The sequence below is a fragment of the Motacilla alba genome, chromosome 15 (assembly GCF_015832195.1).
Source record: "Motacilla alba alba isolate MOTALB_02 chromosome 15, Motacilla_alba_V1.0_pri, whole genome shotgun sequence".
Classification (NCBI taxonomy): Eukaryota; Metazoa; Chordata; class Aves; order Passeriformes; family Motacillidae; genus Motacilla; species Motacilla alba.
In genome coordinates this window covers 7,123,447-7,133,715 of record NC_052030.1, presented here as the reverse complement: position 1 = coordinate 7,133,715, position 10,269 = coordinate 7,123,447, and positions in this window count along the sequence as shown.

Below are 10,269 nucleotides of genomic sequence, written 5' to 3'. Positions count from 1 at the left end.
GAGACTGCCTTATCTTTCATCTCCTGTTTATTTTGCTAACAGTCACCCAGATTCTTTAAGTAATACCTTCCCTGCTATCAGTTATCAAAGCAATGATGGAGGTGGAAGACAGCTGAATGCTCTAAGATCTAACAGCAAAAGCTTCACAGGTGGGAGGAGAAGTAGGAGGAGGAGGAGGGACAGCTGAATAAGGATGAGGGATGAGGACTATCTGTCTCTGCCTTTGTCTGCCTGTCAGCAATGCTAAGCTGGGAGTTCTGATCCTACAGGACTTTGCACAGCCTGGAGCAGGGATGGGATTTGGAGGACATGCCCTACACTCTGTCATACCATGGAGCCTTTGCAGGAGCACAGACTTTTGCTAATTGCTCTTGCAAATGATCACAGTGAACCTTCAACTTCCACTGTGCCCAGACTTCACTACCATCCACAGTGAAAATAAAGGGGCAAGAGTAGGAGGATCTAGAGAATGGACATCAGGCAAAGCACAACAGCCTCAAAGATCAGTATCAGGCTAAGCAAGTCTCTAGGTGAGCACTGCCATCCTCCCCCACATGAAGGATGCGTTCACAGTCTATGGAAGGCAGCAGAAGGCACCAGTGTCTTGGCCACATCCTCCAGAATGCTGGGAACTGAGCTGCTTGACCCCATGCTGAGCTTTAAAATAATAATGAACAAAGGAATCTTAGGAACATTAGAAGCCCTGCAGAAGGGAGTGGAATGGAGTGGGGGTGAGTCCTGTCTTGGTGATACTAAAGCAATGGAGTACTTGAGTTTGGGGAAAAGTATTGAAATTGGGGAGTCTTGCTGTGGTTTTCGGGCAACATGATAGGCCATGAGACCAGCTGTAGAGGTAAAAATCCTCTTCCTGTGACTCATCAGAAGGACACAGTACCTGTGTCCTGTCTCTCAAGTGCATTCCAAAGAAAGAGCAGTGAAATGCCTTGAGAGAACAAGACCTTGGAGAAAGTCACAGCGCAGTGCTCAAATTGCAAACCTACTGGGAATAAGAGCGAACATAAGATGTAGGGTCTGCCTCCATTAAGAAAAGAGCAGAGGGAAATGGAAGTAGCTCTGGCTGTAAGCAAGGCTGGGACACAAGCAGACAATGATGTGAGTGTGCTGTGTAGTGCTCACCAGCAGGGAGCTCGGGGAGTGAGCACTGAGCCACCTCCCTCTCCTCACCTAGGGCCAACAAAGCTGTACAGACCAGGAACTGGGGCTGCCCCGCAGCCGCTGGGATGCACTGGTCTGCACTGGCACTCTGGGCAGCTCTGCCATCTCTGTGTCCTTCAAGGGCAGCTTTCTCACAGGCTGTCCTAACAGGGAGCTTTAGGGGCTGTGGCAGCCCCACTTGTTGGCACAGCCACAGCCTCCAGCTCTGCTCCTTTTTCTCGAGACAGGTTGTGTAGCATTTGACCTCAGAGCACGAGGGTTGAAAATAACAGCATATCTGGATGGAATACAGGAATGCTGACAAGAGGAAGTAGGTTTTGGGGACACAGTCTACATATGCTCTGATCCTGAATTCAATACATGGATTAAACAAAGGGTGGAAAATGTACTCTTTAAATTCACTCACCATCTCATTTCATTCTGTTGTTAGATATGATTGCTGCCATTCAAAAATTTTCATTTATTTTATGGGCCTATTTATAATGTTATATCCATGAATTAAAGGACAAAATAATATTTTCTGCTAGCTACCACTAAGCAATGGACAATTGATATTATACTGGCAGAAAATAGGGTGAAAATTAAACATGCAAGCAATTTTCAAACAGGAATCAAAAGTAATCTGGAAGTTACTGTTAGCTTATATTTAGTAAAATAATGCAGATACTAAGAGGAAAATCTTTTAACATTCAAAAGATAATGTAATTATGGCTGATAAGCAGAACAATTGGGGGAGTTATTCTGGTTTTTATAGCTTTTTCATATGTGACTGATGGAAACAGTAATTTAAATCCTTTTGGGTATTGGCACAGTCATGCAGATGACAAAAGCATGAACTGTAAACAAAGGACTGCAGGAAGTGAATGCACTGTGTTAAAGAAGGACATCCAGGAATGTGTGATTCATTCATAGCTGAATACAAAGAGTAAATTGGGATACCAGAGCACTCTGCTGACTCCACTAAATGGGGAGATTTTTTAATGCACCTGGAGGAATAATAACAAAAAAAGGACCTAGATAGACTAGAAAGCAACAAAATAGGGAGATTTAATGTGGAAAACTGTAAGTAAATCTGTCAAGGGAAAACTAATCCAAAACACAGATGTTTTCCTGGAGAGAGAAATCTTGAAAGCAATCATGTTAAAGCAGACAAGGAATGACAACAGAGTTAATGGTAAGTCCCTGGTGCAACAGGCAGCACAAATTAGGCTGGGGAGTTTGTCTGCATGGACTGACAGCCCAGTGTTCATCCCATACTCCTGCAGAGCACAGCTCTTGCTGTGAAATGCTAATTCTAGCTGTGCCATGGGCACAGAGAGAACTCAGAGGGGAGGCAACCCTAAGAAGTAAGGTATAAGACAGGGGATAAGCCCATTAATTCTGAAACTGAAATGTTCCTTGGAATGGCAGATCTAAAAACTAAACAGAAGCTAGAAACCCAGTGGCAGATCATCTCTGTGTTGCAGAGTTCAGGGTGTCCTTTATCATTCATCTGAAAATTTCCTCTTAAAAACCTGCCCATGACTGACAGATAAAACTCCGTCCAAAGGCAACAATAGAAAAGGCTCTGTCTGTGACTTTTTATTAAGAAAAATGCTTTCCTTTTAAAGAAAAATTCACTGGATTAAGGGTGATTAATAAAATTTCCAGAAACCAACTCTCAGAAATGTTATTCTGGACTCAGGAAAGGAAATGTTAACTCCTTCTGGGCAGAAAATCTGCAGAAGGCATCTAGTGGTGGCAGTGCCTGGTGGTGCCCAGGCTGGTATGCCCCAGCACTGCCTGCAGAGCCGCAGCTATGTGGCCTGGTGACAATTTGGGGACAAATGCAATGCTGGCACATGGGTTTCATGCCACATCCTGTCTTCCATGGATACCATGGGCCCCGGCAGTAGCAGGCTGGGCTGGGCAGGGAGATGCTGCTCCCCTCGGCAGGAGCACGGCCAGCACTGAAGGGCTCTGCTGCTGGCTGCAGCTTTTATTTCTGGCACTGGATAAAATCTCATTTGGGAAGAGGCAGTTGATGGAGGCACAGGACAATGACAGACACCCAAGCAGCATTTCTTTCCACGTTTTGCCTGAGCTCTTGCGGGGGTTACAGGGCGGGGTGCAGAGGAGCGTGCAGGGATGCGCGGTGATGCTCGGGGTGCCCAGGGGTACCCACCCCCCGGGCTCCCCCAGGGCTGCCGTCGCAGGGCTGCTGAAGAGCCACATTGCCATCTAGTGCCGCCGGAGCACAAGGACAGCGGCAGACATCGCACAGGTGGCCCCGGGCCGCTCGCCCTGGAGCCCGCAGCTCCCCTCGCTGCGGAAGCGCAAGGCGGGGCCGTAAATCTTGGGCTGCTCTGCCAAAACTCAGCGAGTCTTGTGCAGCCCTGCCACAGACCCTGCTTTGTCCCGCGGACACTGAAGGGCTTAAGAAACGTGCAAATAGCTTTGCTTAAGAGCAAAATATTACAGCTACTAACAAGCTCATCCTATCAACAGAGCAACTGAAATGAGGTTCTGCAGTGTCTGAAGTACTGAATATTTCTATATTTTCATGGAGCTTTACATGCTGATGTTCTTCTTACCTACCCACCCTCAGCCCGGCTGCTGTGGCCCTGCTCTGCCCCGGTGCCAAGCAGGGCTGGGTGGGTGCAGGTTTAGTGCCCACAGGAGCATTGAGGTGCTGCAAAGCACTTCGGTCAGGTAACAATAAATGGTGACAGTTCTGGTGAGAACTGGGGTGTTCACCTCAACAGCCAGGATCCAGCTGTGATAGCTCAGCTCTGCCAGCTGCGGTTTGCCTGCAGGGAGAAGGGAGGGGAAGGAGAGGCTGAGCAGGTTGGGTGCCGGCCTGTTCCTGGTGCAGACCCTGTGTGTCTGTCCTGGCAGTGCTGCTGCTGCTCCTGCGCTCTCCCCCCAGAGGTGAGCACGTTGCAGCAGTAAATCTCTACCTCCAAAAGACAAGACTGTAATTACAGTATTTTCTGTGGTGTCCTTTCATCCGATCACTTTTATACACAAAAAGGCTCATACTAAGTATTTTTCATGGGACTTCCCACCGTAAGAGATTGAACTGTAAAGTGTTATTATGTGTGTTACGAGAACACCTAGAAGCCTCAGGTGACACAAGGGTTGCAGTGTGCCCAGTAGAGTATGCAGGCTTAATAAAACTCAAGGCTTGTGTGTGTAGAGCTGGCAATCTGATCGGGACGGGACAGAGGAGTGAACACGGCACAGTGATTTGTTCCACATAATAAAACAGTTCAGTAGCTGACCCACGTCTCCCAAGTTTCAGCTTGCCAGCCAGTCTTTTCAGTTAAATGTCGTACATGGTGGACTTTGTTTATTTTTCAGACTGTGGTTATGCTCGTGTAACAGAGGACTCCCAGAAAAAAAAAGAGCCCCTACATGGTTTCATGGATTCAGTGATAGAGGAGAGACCCTGCTCACTTGCCTTCCCTTCTCATGCCATAACTGGGAACTCTGAGAACCACTTGGCAAAGGCAGAGAGATGTGGCACACTCAGCTGAAAGGACTCCTGAAAATTGTACCAAGCATCTTCATGACAGTGTGCAGCTACTACACTTCAACACTGAAGTGACAGTCTGTGACCAGCAAGAACTCAGGGCTTTCCAGCAATGCAGGTACAACTGATGAGGTGCAGAGCAAGATCAGCCTGCTCTTGTCCCAGGAAGGATGGCTGGAAGGGGTGAAGCTTGAGGGCAAAAGTCATCCTTGCATATCTTGGTCTTCTGCCAGGAAACCTCATAAAGAAAAAGCCACTCAGAAGCATCAACTGATTGTGATCAGTTTCTCAGCCCTCACAGGAGTGTATGTGCTCTGAGGGTCACTCATCAGGCAATGAAAGGGAGAAGAGTACTGCTTTGGTAGCGGAATGTTTGCAGGTGTTCAGAAGCTTGGGGGGAAGAGGGGGCTTACACTCTTTCCACATTTTGCCTAGGAGTCTGTCTCGGGTCTTACAGGTGTCACGGGGGGGAGACAGAGGGGTATGCAGGGATGAACAGTGATGCTCAGGAGAGTCCAGAGGTACCCACCTTCCCTTACATTACTGCTCTCTGGAAAAACATCACCTGCTGAAACCCTGTAAGCAAAACAACCTTTTATGGAGACAAGCAAACTTTTAGAAATCCAGTCACTGAAAGATCTTTCACCCCTAATATCAATTTTTCACTGAAATCTGTTTATTTTAGCCCTGCTGTGTCATAACAGATCCAAGAGCTGCATCTTCTCTTGGAAAGAGACAACGTTTTGTTTAAAAATATAAACTTTTCATGACATTCAGTCTCAATGTCTATACAAGCTTTTAAACTCTGGCTCTCTGGTGCAGATGAAGGAACAGCTTCTTCCTCGGTGTAATTCTGCGTAAGCCCATGCATTTACGAGGGGGGGTGAATTTTGTCCATAAGGTTTGTGATTCTCAGGCAGAGGCTTATTGACAGGCAGTGTGCTGAAGATATTTACATTCAGCAAGGCTCATAAGCCACTGAACATCTGTTCTCTCGTTAGCAGCCTCCTCAGCATTTGCCCTGTAGGCAATAATCTACAGGACAAGTTTCCCAGCATCTAAACTACTGTAGGATAATTCTTTAACTAAATGGAAAGCAAAGCCCAAGGCCCTGGGAATTCGCTTTTGTACAATAATCTTTTGTGTGCATACAGTGGAAACCAGAGGATTATGGAGTCAAATCATGAGAATTCAGGTCAAGTGAGATTTGGAGGGGGGAGGAGAAGATGACAGAAGCACCAGTGGGAAGGTAGTGATCCCAGGGGAAGTAACGTGACGCTTGCAGATAAGCCTGTTCTGCTGTCATGGTTTAATTTTACACATCAGTATTAAAATTTCTGAGCATTGCCGAACATCAACTCTCCTTTGCTGCATGAGGTCCCTTTGTGTTGGTTTTTTTGTCCTCTATCAACTGCGTTATTTTAGAGTATCCCTATGTCTGAGTTATTGTCTTGTGGCATGCCTCCATTTATTAACTCTTTATTATTTTTTTCTATCTGAGAATTTTTGTATTTAAATCTCCTTCCTCCATTCAGCTCCCTGTTATAGTGGATATTTTTGCCCCCGATGAAGGAGAGGAATGACAGGGAGGACTCCATCTTATCAGAAGGCTAATTAATTACTTTATTATACTATCTTATTCTATACTATATTACATTACATCTAAACTGAATCTGCCAAGCACTCCACTGCACTCCCCTGCACAGCATCTCCTGTCAGCCACACTCCCAACACACACACCTGGATCCAGTTGGTCAGTGAATCAAAACACTCACACCAGAATCCAGTTATCAATTCCCTTCAGGTAAACAATCTTCCACGATGCATTCCACTTGTGAACAACACAAGTGAGCAGTAAATGAGATAAGAATTGTTTTTTCTTTCTCTGAGGTTCAGAGACTGTGAAACCCAGAAATATTCTTGGGAAGAATTGTGCCTTGCTTTTCTCTCTGAATAGAAATGTGGCGACACCCTGTTATTTTTCTCATTCTTGCTAGATCAAGGGTTTCAAAGATCCTCTAGATATACAAAGCAATTCATTTATCTCCCCTGGACATTTGCTTAATGGAAGGAAGGAAATGTCACTAAAGAAAAGCACTATGAAAAATGTGATGCTGCTTTTTCTCTTTCTGGCAAGGGATTGATGTGGATGTCCAGACCAACACCCAGAAACTCTATTCAAAATCTTGTCTGCTCTTCCCACAATGCAGAAAGATCCAGCTGAATCCAATCAAATGTTTAATGTGCTCTTGGCTGGTTTACACTGCTAAGCTGATGGGAGGATGTGCTGTTGGGCAGTGACTGCTGGGAAAAAGTGAAATAGGAGGTGTTAAATTAGACATTGGTGTAAGCAAAGGAGAAAGTAGCATCAAGGAAAATGCTCGAGACTTCTGCAAAACTGAACAGATGTACAGCTTGTCTAAACATGAGGATTTCCCTTATGTTGGTAAGAGATAGGCAATATGGTAGAAAGGTGATGTTCTACCTGTCGCCTAAAATTCTGTCTCAATTGCCGTATGTGAGACCTGGAACAAAATACCTTCTCTACTGCCTTTGTGAAATACAACATGCTAAGCAAGAGACTGCAAAAAGCAGCTTTACTTTCTGCTCTTCAGTGGTGGTGGTGATGATAGCAAAAGTTTGAGTCTCTAAGTGTTTGGAACCATGAATGTGCTGCAGATTGGGAAATGTAGGGGGAAGAGGGTTTGGTTGGTTTTTGTGGGGTTTTTTTATGTTTTGTGGGGGTTTTCTGGTTTGTTTGAGTTTTTTTGTTCTGGTTTTATTAGGGTCTCTTTTTTTTGGTCACAGCATTTCACACTTCCAAGAAAAGAGTAAATGGCCTGCCTGGATGGGATAGACCTCAGGTTGTCCAAAGAATTGTAATTCAGTCTTTCTCTGTGTGTGTTATGATAGGCCTGAGCTATGTGCCTACACAGTTTTCCTTAAGACGTCTGAGATGGTCTATGTTCTTGCTCTTTTTGCTTTGTGTCCCCTTTTTAGTTGTTTAATTCATATGATTCAAATGAGGACAGACTGCATGCTGGGCCAGGGAGGAGGCAGGAGGGATAATAGAAGCCTTTGTGGGGAGCAACCCACAGTTTGGATGTCATATTTTAAAAGTATGATACAGAGTACAGATGTTATGGGTTGTATTAGCTTGGTCTGCAGGGAATGACATCCTGTATTGGATGAAATGGTTTGACCTCTTCTATTGAAATGCTAATGTTTGACCATTTCCTCCAGCAAAGAGAGTCTCATTATTTCTCATTGTAGCCTACATTTACCCTTCCTCCACTCTGCGCCACCCTGACCCCAGAGTTTCTGCTTTTCCAATATGCACTTAAAATTTGTCTGCTATGTGATCGTTTTATGAGGTGATATCATGAAGCATAAGTATGTGTTCCAGCTGTGTTAGTGACCCTGCCTATAAACCAGGGAGGTTGGCTAAGCACTCTCTTGCCCTCTTGCTTAATGTGACTCACAACAAGAAGATGCAATGATCCAGGCTGCAAATGTGAGAGAGAGTGAAAAATCCAGATTAGACCCTGGAAAAAGGAAACTCTAAGTGAAACTGACTTTTTATCTCTTTGTGTCTTCATGTTGACACTACATTAGGAAGGCTGACATCAGATATCTCCAGAGGCCCAAATCCAATTTTGAATCAAATGTAAAAGACCAGCTTGTAAAGGCCAAGAATGAATTGGTTCTGCCAGAAGAAAAATTAGCACAGAAACAAGCTTATTTCCAGAGAATCTGAAATAATGACATGATGCCTTAATAGGGATTGTGCTTGCCTGATTTTATTTTTTAAATTAGTGGAAGTTTGAAATGACCCTTTGAAATGACCAATCTGTATAAGGAACACATCCACCTCCAAATTTGTTGCATGCCATATTCTGTAGTTAAGATTACTTAGTTAGCATTGAGACAGACTGCCCTTTTTCTTCTCTGTGTCTGTTTTAACACTAATCCCTGAACAAATACAGAGGCAAAACGGATGTGTGCCTGTCCTATTCCCTTCCACTTACATCTGTGAGAATCTGCAGCAATTTTGGGCTGCTTAGCTTTCATGCCATTTCTTAGTGCCAAGTTCTCATATTGCTGCAATTCTAGGTCTTTTGCTGTTGCAGAAGATTTAGGTCAGTGGTTTTTCAACATTTTTTTGATTTGTGGACCCCTAAAAAATTTCCAGCAGTAGTGCAGACTCCTTTAGGAATTTCACATATGTAGATTGCTGTCTGGCACATATTAATTTTCTTTTTCTCAATCACTTTTTTTTTTCAGATTATTTAGAAGTTTCTCATGAGCTTGCCAGGCTCTGCAGACCATAAACTGCAAACCAATGATTTAGGTGAGCTCTTGAACCATTGGTTCTCCACAAATACACTGCTGTAAAAGATGAGAATGCCATAAAACGAGTAACAAGACCAATGTTTGGGGATTGTGACTTCCAGTACTTTACAGTCTGTCAAAGCTGAATGTAGGGTATTTAAGTAGCCAGGGTTCACATATGAAAAGCCACATGGTGATGGTGTGCCAACACCCTCGTTGTCCCATGCTCTCAGTGCCTGTGGATGTTGAGCTATGGGTGTTCCAACACCCCCATAAATCATAGCCAGTTGCCTCCAGAGTTAGCCAGCAGATAATAAAGGCTTTTTGGCTTCTCAAAGCCTACCCCAAATAACAGTCTCCAATTTGATTTCTTTAGACTGAGACCAGGCTTAGGAGGAAATGTGGAGAAATGGAACAAAGAGGTGATACAGACTGACAAAGTGGCAGGTAAGAGGTGAGCTTTGACTCCTAAAAGTTAATTAAAATTATAACCTGGATAGACTTGGGTCAAAAATTAATAGAGTAGCTTTTTCCTTGCTGCACTAAAGAATGATGAATCAAAGGAGAGTTGTAAATAGAAAGTGATTTGGTCAAAACAGGCCACTGGCTAGGAAAAGGAATGAGGCAAAAAAACAGAGAGAATAATGCAGCAGTGGAGATGCAAAGCACAGAGAACATAATTATGGGTACCAGCTCCATGGATGGAGAGAAACCATACATCTGATTTGGTTTACAGAAAGAAACTATAAATGTGGGCATCTTTTGACCAGGAGTGCCAAGAATGAGTTCGAAGTTGAAGATGATGTCTTGACCTGCATTTCCTCTTCCTCTCCTTTACTTGGCCTTTGTTGTAAACCTACTATTCTCTAGCCTGACACTGATCTCAAGGTCACTGTTTTCATTCTGTTCTTATCCCTCCTGCCAAGAGGTTTATAGAACTTGGTGTGCTTTATAATGAAAGTACAGTGTCCATCAGCCAATACTTCCAGATTTTCAATTTTCTTTTTGGCCTCCTAAGGCTTTAATATGAAGCCTTCCATCTCACTGTCCATCAGAACTACTGCTCCTGAATTATGGCTGATTTCCTCTTAATATCCACAGCAGGGATTTTTAAGAAATCAAATAACAAATAAAAAATGTCGCCACATCCCCCAGGGTTGACTCCCTGCCAATAATAGGCCAGAAAAGATGCTATGGGACCTTTTGTTTCTGTACAGGACATAGAAGATAGAGCCTTCCCTTTCTCA